Below are 16,023 nucleotides of genomic sequence, written 5' to 3'. Positions count from 1 at the left end.
GATTTGTAATTGAAAACAAGTAATAATAACAATAAATAAGAGTTATATGTTGATTTTATTTAGCTTGAACACATTAACACATTCTCATAGCATGAAATAAAGAGTGACAGGAAAAACAGTAGCTGTGAACTGCATTAACAATGACGTGATGGAATGCTCTTAATTCTGCTGAGACACCAAGGCGTGAGCCTCTTGTGTGCTTTAAGGTTGCATGAAAAACACAGTGGCGCAGCCAAAGCTATGCAACTAAATACAACCTCTAATTAGGCCTGCTCATCCGAATTTAGAAGGCTGTGGTAAAAAAATTTCCATGATATAAGCAGCTTCGGGACATCCCTAAACTTGATGTTTTGGCTGCGGTGGCAACTTTTGGGCTTAATTAATTGAACAGTCAGGCTTGTCGGGTCATATCAAAACAGCTTGGGATGCTATTACACGCTGAAAGGTGGTTAATGAACGTCGGGGTGAGAGCGATGCATGACTCACGTGTACAGTGAGTTAAAAGTAGCACTGTTGGCTCCTTGTCTCACCTCATTTAGTCATTTCTGCTTTTCTGAAAAGTACATGATATGACAAAAACAGACAGTAAGGCAAAGATAAAAGTCACCCTGACTCATCACCTTAGCAACACTCCCTTCCCATCCCGTGCTTCTCTCTTCAGCCTCTCTATTAGAAGTCTTTGAATCAAACTAACTTCCCCAAGTTTGAAATTGATGTGTTTTCAATCTTTCTTCTTTTTTTTCTTGGGTCAGCTGAGAGTCAGTCGGCTGGGGCCTTGATCCTAAGCTCAGTCTCATGTAAACTTTCAACTAAAAAAGACCCCTGTTGCTACTTTCAACTCTTCGTCCCTCGGGTCTCCTCCTCCTCCTCCTCCTCCACCTCCTCCTCCCCCCTGCTGCAAAGTGCTTTGTTGATAAGCTCACTTTAGGGTTCACCTGTCTGACAAAAGATTTCACTCACTTCCTTGCGCTATTCAAGTTGTAGGGATAAATGTGTTGGGTGTATGATTTTGCTTTTGCGATATCTACGTACCTCTGACAGATGATTATAAATGGCACCTTGATATCAAATCTCAATAGAGCCAGTCTAACGCGGACATCAGGTTGTTGTTCTTAGCATGGTGCAGCGCACACACAGAGTGAACTGACCGACTACACATGCAGACAGTGCTCTGATAAAACACAAACACCAGACGTGCCCTGGAATTATCAGCGCGGGCGGCCGCGAGCATCCTCAGACTCAAATTTATGTTCAGAACAAACTGAGAAAAACACAGTAGGAACTGCAGCGGTCTCACTCGTGCACAGCGACACGCACACACACACACACACATATACACAAACACATTTGATAAGCGGTACCACTAGCTGTGCAAAAAGGACAGTTCTTCTGCCAAGGCAACATGCTGTTGGCGAACGCTGTGAGAGGCTGTCGTAGAGTCTTCTGCTCACTTAGCACTTCACACACAGTCTGTCGTACTCTGTGTTACTCACTCAGCAAAACCATGAAGTGTGCTTGTTTTGTGTGACGGTCCAAAACACACAGTCCTGGATAACCTGGAAACAAAGTAATAGAAACAGAACATTTGATTTAGTTTGAAGCTTTAAAGGACTAGTTGTTTAGTCTTGAATGAGCTGAGACTGAAGCCAGAGGGGGGGAAGAATCACCTCAGGGATGTTAAATAACTGATGAATGACCTCCGCTTTTTAGCTACACACCTTAGATTCCTGTCAAGTAGATGAAATGTTGCACGGTGTTAACCACAAGGGGGCTGCTAACACGCTGAACTATAATGTGTTTGATCCCCTCAACTTCCCTTTTTTTTTTTTTACGCTGTTAGCACATTTTATAGATAGACAGAAAAAAAAAAAAAAAAAACATCCACATGGAAAACAAACGCGTACACAGCAAACACACAGCAAACGCTCACATATGCTCAGACACACTTCACTTCCTTTCTCCCCTGCCTCTGTGTTGATTGTGCTGACACAAATACACCCCTCACCCACTGTCACCCTCACATATGCGCGCACACATCAAACATCGCTTCTCCTGGCACACACACAAAGAGACACAAACGCTCCCTCCCTCTCGCTCTGTCACAGGCAAACACACACACACACACACACACACACTGCACACACACTGCACACAACAGCCATCTTCCATATGAGAGAAACACCTGATGTTGGCCAACTAGAGTCGACTACAGGGAGGTGTTAGCTTGGTGCCTGCAGTGCAGCTGACATTCATGCACTATGTGCGTGCATGAATGTCAGAAAATGTGACAGGAGTGTATTTTTGTGTTGCACTCACTAAGGCTAATCTTTAACTTAGTCCAACATTCCAGCCTCTCTCTCTCTCTCTCTCTGTCCCTCTCTCTTTCACACACACACACACACACACACACACACACACACACACACACCATTAAAGCCCCTACCCATTTCTGAGTAGGAGCGCCAACTGTCAAGGGCAAAACACAAACACACGCATACGCACAGTTTCACTGCAGGCTCTGCGATAGCACCTCACACTGCTCGGCACTGCTCTGCCAAAGCCTCTCTCAGGAATCTCTGTAAGGCTTAAAGGTGGGGGAGGACAGCCTGTGTTAGTTTGTGTAGTCACTATTAACATGGTGTTGAAAAGTTTGTAAGACATTCATATAATTTACCAGATCCTGCGTATGAGTGCATGAACACAGCATGATGTGGCTGCTTGAGGCAGCAAATGTTAAAATTAAACACGCCTCTCTAAAACATTTCTAAAAAGGTAACAACTCTCTATTACATCAGTTCCTGAACCGAACTAAGTAATGCAAAAACAACTCCATATGTTTCCCTCAATTTAAAATTAAATAAAGGGTAAATGCATATGGAAACATGTATATGAAAAGCTGATAGCCTCCCAGATGGGATTAATGAAGTGAGAATATAAGTTAACATCTCTGGCCTGCATCAGGGCTGCATAGCAGTAGAGCTATAGAGCCCTGAGGCGGTGTGTGTTTTGTGTATTAATGGGTCAATGAGAGAAAGAAGTCTTTATGTGTGTGTGTGTGTGTGTGTGTATTGCAGAGTCTGTTGTCATGTGTGTTTATGCATATGCATACTTTCATATTATGTGCACAGGTGTGTATCTGCAAGTGTGTCTGTCTGTGCATTTGAAGCAACATACCCTGAGGCTGTGACAGACGGACTCTAAACCATGTTACCCACACACCCCACTGCCTCGCTTAATAGTGCATGAGATAAGAACATTTGGACTTCAAAATGCCCCCACCCCTCCTCCATGGGAAATTGAGTTTTATGGCTCCCCAGTTTGAGACAATGGTTCCAGTGGTTTGGACTGGTGAAACAGAATTCCATGTCACAGACTGCTAATGTCCTGAGTGGGTTGACTAAGTACATACAGACACACTCAGAACTTCAACACATAAGTATTTGAGTGAAATTGCACAGATTGTACTTACACTCTATGCGTGCACACATGCTACAAATGCAGGACAACACGTGTAAATAAACAGGCGTACACTGCCACAGATGTATGGGCAGACACGCTGCACGCATGGCCATGAACACATGGGCGCCAGCGAACAGAAACAAACAAAGCAGAAACATGCTACATTAGATGAATCTACTGAGATTTACTGTGTACCAAATATTAGCAGGTCCACCTGCTCCTTCCAAATGATCAGTTATGGTCTGTATGAGGGGCTGTGTCAATACTAGAACACTAGTTGTCTTCATATTTAACAGACAGTACAGCGCTGTGCAAGAGTTTTAAACTTTAAGCTTTAAGAAGATTGATCAATGGTCTATGGGGGGGATCGCAGCTAAGAAACCATTTTTTTGTGTTTTTATTTGTTCTGATGTAAAAACTGAGAAAGAATATATTTGACCATCATACCATTACTAAAACCTAAGGCCTAAGACTTTTGCACAGTGCTGATATCATACTCCCAACAGTACTGAAACAGCACACAAGCATGATTTAATCTTCCTCCGGTATTTTTGGTGCAGCCAAAGAAGTGAGGCAACCTGAAGAATAAGAAATGTAATCCAAAACTCAAAAAGTAATAAGTCATCATCCTTCCAGTGGAAATCAAGTGTAATCCGAAGAGTGAAACCTTCTACAGCAGAAAACTCTCACAGATATCAAATGAACACATGTGACGCTGCAGGACAGTGACTCAATCAGAAAGCAATGCACACCTGGGCGGCTCAACAAACTATTGTGGACATGGGAAACTAGTGGCTTGCAAGAGGAAGTAGAAAGGAGATTAAAACAAAAACATAACTGATATGAAGAAGCATTACCACATTGATGCTCGAATGCTGTAATGCAAACAGAGAGAGGTTGGAGAGTGGGAGGAAGGTGCACAGACAAGGAGACACAGCTAGAAACATACAGAGGGAGCGAAATAGAAACAGACAGTCGGTCTGAAAGGGAGCCAGACATCAAAAGAAATAGCGAGGAAGAGAGGAAAAAAAAAAAAGACAGACAGGCATCCCAACTGTGACAAGCAGACTGCATTGGCACAAGGAAATTTAAAGTGCAAATACTGACAGACAGCATTGCATACCAGCATGAAACAAAGTGAGAGAAACTGAGAGAGGCAGGAGGAAAGAAAGTCAAAGTGTAACTGGAGGGGAAAGAAAATGAGGGAAAGTGACAGAGGAGGCAACGCAAGAAGGGTGAACGAGCGAGAGCTTGGGATGACGAGGAAGACACGCCGCTAGAAAGTGCAGAACTCAGCAGGGATTCTCACGTGCTCGTCTGAGGGCACGGTCCAACAGAAGAAAAAAAAAAATACTCCACATGACAAGGACGACTTGTCAGCTCCGCCACACTCTCTTTGAGAGTGCGCTCTGAGACTGTGAAACAGGCGGTAAACCAGCCTGTCAGCCAACCGGATTACCAGCCATCCACACTGTAAAAGATGACTGTGGCAAACAATGATACAGTTAATATTCCAATAAAAGTTTGCAATGACTTTGCAAAAGGACTGTAGTCACTTCAACTGGGACTGTCCTAGAGTGAACTTTGTATTTAAAAAAAAAGATTTTTGTTTGATATTTTCATCAAATTAGAGTTATTTTATGTTTTCACAAGGTCTGACGGAGTATTTTTAGATCCTTCAGATGAATCAGCACAAAGTGACAGCCTATTATCAGCCTAAAAGAAAAGCACACTGAGCTCCACTGAGGCAATATTAATATAGGCCGTTGTCTACATGTCTGGATTTACCTTTTCGATTGATGCAAATTAGTAGCTGAAGTTTTGAAGAGTTATGTTAACATTTGCGGCTGACAGTGCTGCTGTCACTGTCAAATTTGCATTTGTGTCTAGCATCACTTCAGTCAGCGTGCAGCCGAGTGAACTGGCGGTGAACTGAAGAGGAGGCTGGCTCATTGCTCTCGCTGTCTATTGTGGCACCCGAGCATCTTATTGTGCTTCTGTGTGACAGAGAAAATCAGACATGAAAATTAAGTCAGAGAAAGAGATAAAGAGGCAGAGAGGAAGGGAAGGCCAGGGGGAAATAAAGATGGAATAAATTAGGAGGAGGAGCGATGTGGGGGCAAACAGGAGGGGAAGGGAAGGAGAGAGTGTCGGAGCGACAGAGTAAACACATTTGCGAGCGTTTTTTTTTTTTTTTTTTTTGTCTGCAAGCTTGTCTGAGTGGCCACAGTTCACTGTGTCAGCAGCTCTCATTACCACACACAGCTGAGGACATCAGAGAGCTTACTAAGGAGCTGGTACAACAGCTTCGTATCTGCATACAAACAGCAGCAGCAGCAGCAGCACAGAGACTGGCATGCACACACAAAAACAGCAGGAAAAATAGAGACTTACAACTGAAGACAGAATCACTGATGCATATTAAACACTTAAACTCTCACATGTGCACTCTGCCGAGGATGAAAATGGATTATCTACCTCACCCAAATGATAAGTAGTCTGACTGGTGCACAGGGATTAACTTTGTACATGCAAGAATATTCAAAAAAAAAAACAAAAAGCTCAATTTAATTTTAGCCAGAATCAGACCAGTCAGGTTCATGGGCTGTTTGAGGTGGTGATGAGAAAGCAGGTACATTGGAGTAAATCTAAATGAGTCACATTCATGGAATATTTGGTTAAGCTAAACACTCTTAATTCCCTCTAGGCCAATTAGGATGTTTACATGGTGCCACGACAATTTGGAAAGAGAGCAAATTAGTTCTGTTAACAAGTTATTAGGCAGAACGTAACTTATTTCTACTAGAGCACTTACGCAAGTGGGATAGAGATGGTTACCTGAGGAGTCTCCATTTGCAAACTAAACAACTTCATTAGTAATAATTAACACAGCAGTACGTCTTTATGTAATGGAACTGGTTCAATTTCTGATGGAAACATGCCCACAGATTACAGGGTCACTTGTAAATCCAGCCTCTAACAGCTATGTGAACGCTGCTTGTCTGTCAAAATGCACAGGCTAAAAGGCCGATGCATAATTGAAAGCATGACTCACGCTCACTCAGCTGATTTCCCAGCCAGAGATCAAGCCCTGACTTTGTCTGAAAAGAAATTTGTGTCCAGCCTGATTCAGTACTGGGCGGTTCGTCTTAATAAGAACAGCAGCTTAATGTTAAGGTGTTGTGAACATTGCTACAGGCTGTGCACCAAGCACCGTGTGTGGCTCAGCATGCGTGTGTACGTGTGATAACTTCAGTGCCTAACATTGTCAGCAAGTCACACACACACAGAGTAGAGTACAAACAGTTGGAGTCAGAATCAAAATTTATTCTGCAAGAACATTTAAAAGTACCATGAGTTTGACCTTGTGAACTGGCACCGGCACACAGCATAGTACAGAATAGCTACTGGCTGACGCATAGTTATTAGATGCATAATAATAAGAGCAGGGCATGACTTGGCCTTATTCAGCCATATTCCCACCAGAGATTACGCAGTGACCTCCTATGAAAAGACCTGAAAAGAAACATGTCAGCCTTTATTCTCCACTGAATCGTTTATTTTGTCTATGAAAAAGACTTAAAGTTGCAATCTAGAAATGTTTTGACCTCATACAAATGAGACAAGCTCACATTAGTGGGGTATAACTGCAAGAAATAAGATATTAGTTAGCTTGCCACATGCTAAATGACATTAATATTTATTTTAAAAGGTGCGCCCATTATTTTAAATAGCTTTCAAATTAAATGTAAACTCCTACTTAACGGCTGTGTGTGGGTCATGTTTTATATGAAATTGGGCTTTTATCCATTGGTATCCAGCAGGAAACTACTGCATTATTGAGAGCGGGGCAATTACTTGGGTTTATTCATCCCATTTCCAGGCACTCAGATTATGCCTCGCACTGGACTGGAAAATCGTGTCAATGCAGATACTCTTATGGGAAGCTTTTATAGTCTGAGGCATAATCTGCCTCCAGGAAATCCAACTTTTCACGTTACATTTTTTTTTTCAATCGCTAACAAGCATTGGTCAATACTGAAACTACTTTTTCAAAACTCTTCACACCGTCTGCATTACAAACATGCACCTCAGCAGATCATCTCCTCTCCAAAAGCCTCACTCGCCAACAAAATACATCAAAATAAGCTCATTCTTCATTCCTTGTTTTATCTTTAAAGGTTTAATTTTTTTTTAATGTATTTTATAATAAACCAACTTTATTGGTCTAATAAGTTATTTTATATTCTACTGTATATTGTAACAAGAATGAATCAGCTGCTTCAATTTCATTTACAGATTCTGATGTACGCTGCACACCTTAAACTGGCCTCTCTGATGGCCCTGAGCCTGGTTCTGCTGGACGTCTTTCCTCTCCACTGTCTGTGTATACAGTAGTTATATTCTGCAATATCTTAAACCTTACACTGTAAAGTACCTTGAGAGGACTTTTGTTGTGGTTTGGAGCTATAGAATATATTTACAGGGGATGGTCTGTGTTTTGACAGGGTTAGGGTTACAGTTTTGACTGAGGCTTCTTACCAATTGAAAGCACACTGTATTCATAAATGGCACACCTAAACTCCCGCATATGACTGATCTCTGATGCAGATCACACCAGAGTTAGAAAATTGTGCATGATCATTTTGAGTCATCTTACAGCATAGAGATAATGCAGATATATCTTATGTAAATGAGAGCTGAGCCTAATTGGGGTTTTTTTTCTCATATGTGCTTTAGCCTCTGGAAGAGTTGATTTGATCTATTTTAAAATTTCATAACTTCTCATAACAAGCACTTACATACACCTCTACATAGCCAAGTATAACCTTTATACTAAACTTGAAGAATACTACTGACAACAAAGAATTTAAGCAGCATATATTAACATTTATTAATGTAATCCCGCTCGAGTAGACATGGTGTTTCTGACAAGCTGCTATCAAAAGCTGTTTATATGTGATGTAGGCAAAGGTCCCATTCCTGGATGCTGAGCTGTTTCTATGCATGCGCAACAGATGAAAGGGTTGTGATATGTCCATAAAGGAAGAGAGTGGGGCAGTTGGGGCAAGTCTTACATCTCAGCTAGTGCTACAGGACCTAATCTGATATATCATACCACACCCAGCTACGCTCAAAGATATCTCCATCAAAACAGATATGGTTTAGGACTACTGAACCATAATACACAGTCCAGACAAGGTGTTACGTGGCAAAAGAAAAGATATGACACACGATAACATTTTTGGATTAGACTGCTTGACTATCGCTGCCCCTAACCATGGCAAGCATAGTAAACAGCATCACATCAAGAACACAAAAAGATATTATTTCAGGTATTAAATGTTTCATGTTTAATACTGATAAGTCACCTAACAACATTGTAGCACATCAGGATACCTCCACGAAACTAGCTCTAAGCCCTCAAATAGTCATGGATTAGCATTATACTAGGAGGACATTAGAATATCAAATTTACAAGCTCTTGGAGGGAAGAATTATATGGTTGGTATCATAAAACTATCCTGTGTTTTAAAAAACATTTTCCAAACTGCACAGATTACATTTTTCATCACTTAATGGATTTTGTTGTGATACAACATATTTTTTGAGTGAATGTACTACATTTATTATTGGTGTTGCAAAGTTGAGTTTTCCTCTCAGTTCTCCCACTCTGGGACAAGCGATATGCATGTACAGAGAAGAACAGCATCATAGCCAGGTAATTTACTCTCATAAAACTGAACACCCAGCACAGATGACAGTCAGGCCATTCGCTAATTGTGGTCTTCATCACTGGCCGTTCGGCTGTCTATATCCCAGCGCCGAAGGCCTGCTTTTCTTCCCTCACTGTTATCTGTCACTGCTGCGGCTAAATTATCTTGAGACAGATGTCAAATCAATTAGGCTGATAAGTCACTAGGTCAACGCTCCTTGGTAAATATGGCAGAAAAAAAGGTTCTACAGCGTTATCAAAAAAAGACAAAAGGTGAAACTGAAATATGCCAACAAATGTCTTTTATTTGCACAGTTCTACGTTGATGTTGATGTAATGGACCGTTCGCCACACATTTATCAAAGCGCAATATTTGCAAAAGCATCAATGAGAAGCTGCCATTTAGTACATAGCTTAAAAATGTTTTTTTACACCTGTATAAGACTAAAGATGAAAAATAGAATTAGACAATTAGCTTTGGCTAAGATCACAGGTGCCAACTGCAATGTTATCTTATCTTATAATTCTATGATGTAAGGGCATCTTAAATTGACAGTTTTAATGTGTTACAGTTCTATAGTCTAAACTAATATATCACTGATCTCTCTTTCAGCATTTAGAGGTGCCTTATTCAAACGCTGGTAATGGTGACTGTAAGGTCAGTGGTCCACTTTTAATTTGATTATACTGTATATGCATTGCAATCTAAAGATTCCTTCTGTCATGATATGCCATGTTTAGTTTTTGGTCATATCAGTACAATCAACATCCACCTCCAGTGGAACAACAGGCACTCGATCTCCTGCCTGTCTTGACCAGAAAGATACAGTGTCAAGGAAGACCAAGCACCCTGTCAGTGTGTTTGTATTTGTGGCTGAAAAAAGTGAATTAAATTCATAACATGTACCATGTCCTCTATCCGTTATTTATGATAATATATAGTTTTGATACATTTGTTTTGTTAAGCTCATATTATTGGTGATAAACGCTGGTTGAAGGATCCCCCTTTTGAATTTTTGCCTAGGCCCCAACAGATTCTAGGATTGCCACTGGCAAAGACAGCAATTATATCTGAACAAAAGAGTAATTAAACAACCATCAGCGTACAATCTGTAATCTGTAATGCTGTAAAAAATAATATGAGAAAAAGACACAATGCTGGACTGACGATGAATAAAAAAAGAGCTGTATTAAAAGTGTAGTGTAAAAACAAGTGCGTACAATCAAAGTTGTCAAAATGATTTACTGAGTGACTCTCATATCAACCGCAGCCAATCACAGTATCAATCCCACCAGCACTGATATCACCTTAGCAGAGAATCCCGTGTTCATCCTCTAATGACACGTAAGCATGTGTGTGTGTCTGGGTTTGTGTCTATAAAATGACTGCTTCATAATCTCCTAACTACCAGACAATAACAGATTTGTCTGTGATAAAATCCTGATCTTTACATGTGTATTTGTCTGCCTAACAGTCAAGCCTATCGTTTGGTGTGACTGTGTGTTCCCATGTGGGTATCCCTGCTGTGTGCCTGTCCTTGTGTGTGTGTGTGTGTGTGTGCGTGTTTATGTGTGTGAGGAACAGATTTGGCCTTGATAAAACCCCAGTCTTTAGAGAGATTATCAGTCCATTCCCAGACAGAGACATGCTGTGCATTTATGGAGGTAGTTACGCTGACCTGTAATAGATAGACAGACAGCTGGTTAAAGCTGCTATTGGTAATTGTGTCCCTATATATATATACTAGAACGACAGGAGGAGTAAAATGCAATATCTTCAGGAGCAATAAGACCTGTCGTGCAACACACCATGTGATCTCTCTCGCACTTTGATTTACTGACTAAGATTTATTGACTCTTATGTTTATGTGTTTTCCAACTGGTTTATCATCCTTATTGTCTGCAATTTGGTTTTGACTTCAATAAAAAAAAAAAACAGAGGGCAAATGTGCAGCAAGCAGCAAAAGTATGATCCTATAGTAGCATTAAACGACATATGAACATTTAAATCACGACATAAAATAACTACATAGCATTCTACAAGTAGTGTCTTGTCCTCGTTTCCCCTCAGCGGAAAGTAGCTTTTAAAAATCATCTCTGTATCGCTGCTTTTCGACAGCAAAACTATCAGTAACAGTGACTTCTATTTCACTCATTGCCCCATTATCTAACATCGCACACCAGCAGATTTGCACTGCATGATGTGGATATTTCAAAGGTCAGACAATGGTACATGCAGGGTGAACGGTTTGCAGGTCAAAGCTGCAAAATTCATTTGAACGGCTGTTATTTCTCAAAAGCAAACCCTGTTATTCCTAAGCTTATGGCTTCAAATGTTACTTATCTGTGAAAAGCTATTGTATTGAATAAGGAAGGGTTTTTTTTTTTTTTTTTCTCATAAACTCAGTCCCCGTCAGAAATAAAATCTCTACTTCACTCTGTGGTGGGAGCAGAATTACTAGACACTGAGGAGAAACAGATATAAGGAGCACTAGAAAGCTGCCTATCATCTTAGTTTTGTCCTTTTCATCTCTCTTTCTTGCAATTTTCTCTATTCCTCTCAGTGTGTCATATTTTCACCTTGCTTTCTCACTTGTCCTCTTTCCTTTGCTGCCCATCATCTACCCCCGTGCATTTCTTCCATGCTTCATCTCCCTGTGTTCCCTCTCTATCTCACCCCCTCCTCCTGCAGACACTCTGCCTCATGCGCAGTCATAAAGAAATAATTTATTCCTGTCCCCCAGTGCGGGTATGTATTAGCATGCCTGCAGAGCATGTTAACTTATCTCACGGCTACAGGCACTGAGTGGTAAGACTAAGCTCTGATAGTTTGCAACAGGATGACCACAGAGTGCCTGTAGCTTGGAGAATTAGGACTGTCGTCACAATTAGTAATGGTGGGTAATGTTTTACTGCCCTGTAATTTACAGTACTCTACCAACAGTGAAGAGCTCTTTATGACTCACTGATATGCACAAAGGGAACATCAAGAAAAATGCAGCTGGAAAATTAAGCAGAATTATCGGTACTACTGTTTGGAATTATTTCACATCTTAATCAAGCTGCTCAAACTAAATCTGTTCAAGTGGCTGTTCCGCTTTGAAGATCCGGCTCCAGACGTATTTGTCCATCTGTCAGCGCTTGTATCAGAACATCAAAAATTACATTTCAGAATGAAAAATGCTGTGAATCCAATAAAGGACACAGCGTAAACATCTGCAGGAGTGGGTCAGCAATGTTCCATGAGTCAGTATCAAATGCTGCAAAAACAGACTGAGCCATAACTGGTATTTATTGTCATGAACCACAAAATATCAAGTGTATTCACTTGAATGTATTATAATGTATTATAGTGATTTCAATAGCGGACTAGCACCCACAAGCTACATGCAATCAGTGGTCAAACTAAACTTGATAGCTTCCCTTATGCTGACCGCAGGGTGTCAGACAGAATTAGGCTTATGTTAGTGATTATTCTTAGCCTAATGTTGTATTCTAGTTTAATGCACTTTCCAGTGTCAGTCCAGTTCATGGGTATGTTGAATTAAATGGTGTTATAAATAGCTAACAATAATGCAAATTTAATCACACACGTCCATAGGATCGGTGTCACTAAGGTACAATACTTTGCTATACTTTGCTATGCACTTTATATTAGCGTAATAACAAATACAGATTGGTGAGAGATTATGGGTTTGCAGATTCACTGAATTGAGACATATGCAAATTCTTTTTAATTGGCATTCTTGGTATGATATTGAGACTTCAGAGCTGGAACATGGCACAGATTGCCATGCTTAAGCTGTCTCATATGCCTCAGTGGATTAAGTTGAAAAACTCCCAGTGGGGTGTCTATATGGTAAAAAGTGTGTTCTCACAATGTGCAGTAGCATTGTACACATTCAATGCAATTATGCAACACGCAGTGGCGTATACTGTATTGTAGCGGAAACCATGTTCGTGCAGTGCCCGATCAAGAGCTCAGTGCTGAGCCTGTCATAATGATTTGTAATGCTTAACTTGATGTTTGTGTTCTACTCACAAGTTCATTGACTGGCTGCAGGGCTGAACCTGCACACTACAATCCAGGTCCATATCCAATCCATATCAGGTGAATAGTAGAGCAGAATAGGTGTAGCTCCAAACATCACAAGCAGGGCTTAATCTGTAGAGCATTTACATATTGTATCATCATTTGTAACAAAATAAAGCTACAAATACATAATTCATGTCAAGATGAGACTCAATATTTAAAGGCTTAATCAACTTTTAGCTCTCTCTTGCATCCACTGTCCCTACTTGCTGTGGATTCATGACTCATGAGCACCCATACTCTGCCACTGACCTATATCTGTCCCACCTGCGTGCCACAGTGTTGTCTGACCCACATCCCCACTGATCTCATCATTTCAGGCTGTGACCGAAGCCTGCTCCACGAGCGGAGGTGGAAGCTGGTAAGTGCAGCTGTTCCCGAGTATTAAAAGCTCTACTGTCAACAACTGCAGGTAAATCATTGCACAGTTCTACGTTGCATATTTGTCAGATTATGAGTTTGATGTGAGGTTTTAGCTGAATAGAGGTAATTGTCCAGGTGATCTGTTATTATTTATTCATCTTAATTCATTTACAGCTCATCATCAATGTAAACAAAGAAATGTCATGTCTCCTCACCCTCGAAATTGTTTCTTGCATATGCTTACAGTGATAAACAAGTTATTTCTGAGCAGACATGGTGCATTAACATCAAAGCACACAGCCAAGGGCAACATCTGTCCCCCTGCCTCTCTCTGCAGCAGAGAACGCATGGTGAAAATGTGATGCGGCAGGACCATGTGGGCTGCCATGCACAAAGACGCTGGAGGTGGAGCCTGGATTCTGACAAGTACCACTGCATGCTGTCATTGGTTCTCAATGACATCATTGATCAGTGAAAGGAGTGAGTCCAGCTTTCATCCACTCCCTCACACTCAGGTTAAGAAAGACATCTCTTTCCCCCCCAACATTTAACAGGCTTGTCTAAAGGAATCGCTGCATAATTACAGGCACAATTCAAATTTGATGCAAATCTCAAACTCGAGTGTGCTCTCTCTGGCCCTGTCCCCCTACTGAACTGAAAGGTTCGAAGAATAGTTTGTTAAACTGCAGCTTAGAAAACAAGCAGCAGGCATACCACAGATTGAACTGTCCTCGTGTAAAAAATGACTATATGGGTCACTTGTACTTGTAAGGATGGGTCAACAAAGCACAGGAGATTCAAATCAGAAGTCCAGTGTGAAAAAACTGTCTGCTGGTGTTATTGTAAACAATCATGTGATGCACGTTATGTGACAAACATCATATGACGTTAAAGAGCGGTACTTTTTAAAGCAAACATTCAACATTTTCACTAACCCTAACCATGTTTATTTAGTGACTAAACCAATCCAGATGTCTTTGTGCCTAAAAACAAATAAAGCAGTTTGTTGTAATCCAACAATTTTGACTGTTTAGGGTGAAAATGTTTCGCTACCCACAATCATGGTGCTATTGTAAAAGACGACATTGTGGTGTTAAGAGTTGTGGAATTTCAGAAGATGCTTCATTCCCGGCATATGGACGATCTAACAACAACTGCTTATATACCTCGTAGGAGAGGGTAGGAATAAACAATCTAGATGGGCTTTAGGGTTGGAGGACTCGCGGCAAAGATTATAAGGCAATTTACGCAACAGCGACACAGTTGTACACCAAACACTGACATCACAGAGCATCTCAAAGCAAGTGAAACACATGAACTGATTATGGACAAAAGCATTTGGCCCATCAGACTGCACTGGATAACTTCAGTCAAGTCTACAGAAGCAAAATCGTTGCATACAACACAACAAAGTTGCAACAACAATATCTGATTAGGCATTTCACTTTGTTTTCGCAAGGTGCATACTTAAAGCATACTTATAAAATATGTACATGCTCTATAATTAATTGGTTCACTGTGTATTAAAGTGCATGGCACAAGTGTGAAGAGTCAAGCCTTGAAGTTGTGCTGTCCAATTTCCAATCTCATCAGGTTATATAAAAATGTTTCTCATGTCTCTCTCTCAGTTATTGTCCAAACTCTTTACAGTGACATTTTAAGAAAGGCTAACGAATGACATATCCACGTCTTTTGGGATAGTTTTTTTTTATAAATCTCTAAATAGACTTTTTGCTTGTACCTAAATCAACTTTGATATCATATACAGTTTGGCAAGTGTGCATTGTATAGGCTAACTCAAACGTTATAGTATAGGAGGAATATCCGTGTAGGTAATGTGTGTGTTGCAGTGTGTAGGAGGGTAAACACCTCTGTCATCCCTGCAATCAAGTGGCTGAACAAGTGCCACATCCCAGAACAAAGTAATATTACCTACCCATGCAGAAGGCCAGGAAGGATCAGAAATGCAATATCCTGCTATTCCAGAGACTCTGGGCTGGCATATGTCTTTTGGAGACACTACTCATTTTTGTAATCCTCAAAAGTGTCTTCATAAGTTTCAGATTTCCAAGTGTGCCTATAATGCATCCCTCCTGGCACTGCGACTGCTGAAGTTTAAATCCTTACGAGATGAGTTGTCACCTTCTCCAAAAGAAAGCTGAATAGTCTCCTAATCCCCATCTTCGTCTTCGTTTTAAAATCCACTTGAAAGGTGACGCTGTACATCTTCCGTTTGATTCCCACATATATTTACTTCCAGGAGAAAACGCTTTGCTGGTTGATCTGGTGTAAAAAAAAAAAAAAGAAATCCAAATGTCTCCGCAGCAAATGTGCTTTATGCTTCAAACTGGTTGACTGAAAAGAAAATACAAAAAGAAAATAAATGACACAT

At 40.7% G+C, this 16,023-nt stretch overlaps 1 long non-coding RNA gene across 1 annotated transcript in view; it reads right to left on the bottom strand.

The window, feature by feature from the left end:
• LOC113171131 overlaps positions 1-16,023 on the bottom strand; it is an 86,252-nt gene that overhangs the window by 68,773 nt on the left and 1,456 nt on the right. The window contains exon 2 of the long non-coding RNA XR_003299677.1: positions 15,568-15,986. This is a non-coding gene — a long non-coding RNA (uncharacterized LOC113171131). The remainder of the gene's footprint in view (positions 1-15,567; positions 15,987-16,023) is intronic.

This window comes from Anabas testudineus, chromosome 16, assembly GCF_900324465.2.
Source record: "Anabas testudineus chromosome 16, fAnaTes1.2, whole genome shotgun sequence".
NCBI lineage: Eukaryota > Metazoa > Chordata > Actinopteri > Anabantiformes > Anabantidae > Anabas > Anabas testudineus.
The sequence above is the reverse complement of the archived record's forward strand: the minus strand, read 5'-3'. Positions and strand labels throughout refer to the sequence as shown.